This window comes from Bison bison, unplaced genomic scaffold (assembly GCF_000754665.1).
Source record: "Bison bison bison isolate TAMUID 2011002044 unplaced genomic scaffold, Bison_UMD1.0 scf7180017864376, whole genome shotgun sequence".
In the NCBI taxonomy this organism is placed as follows: Eukaryota; Metazoa; Chordata; class Mammalia; order Artiodactyla; family Bovidae; genus Bison; species Bison bison.
In genome coordinates, this window is record NW_011494948.1 from 15,481,092 (window position 1) to 15,481,521 (window position 430).

Here is a 430-nt window from a genome sequence, read left to right on the forward strand (position 1 = left end):
GTGTATTACATTGATTGATTTGTGGATATTGAAGAATCCTTGCATCCCTGGGATAAAGCCCACTTGGTCACTGTGTATGATCTTTTTAATGTGTTGTTGGATTCTGGTTGCTAGAATTTTGTTACGAATTTTTGCATCTATGTTCATCAGTGATATTCTCCTGTAGTTTTCCTTTTTTGTGGGATCTTTGTCAGGTTTTGGTATTAGGGTGATGGTGGCCTCATAGAATGAGTTTGGAAGTTTACCTTCCTCTGCAATTTTCTGGAAGAGTTTGAGCAGGATAGGTGTTAGCTCTTCTCTAAATTTTTGGTAGAATTCAGCTGTGAAGCCATCTGGACCTGGGCTTTTGTTGCTGGAAGTATTTTTGATTACAGTTTCAATTTCCATGCTTGTGATGGGTCTGTTAAGATTTTCTATTTCTTCCTGGTCC

The 430-nt window shown here is 38.4% G+C and overlaps 1 protein-coding gene across 1 annotated transcript in view; it reads right to left on the reverse strand.

Moving 5' to 3' along the window:
* The window catches only part of SMC1A (structural maintenance of chromosomes 1A), a 41,459-nt gene that overhangs the window by 8,336 nt on the left and 32,693 nt on the right, over positions 1-430 (reverse strand). The gene's annotated exons all lie outside the window — the stretch shown is intronic.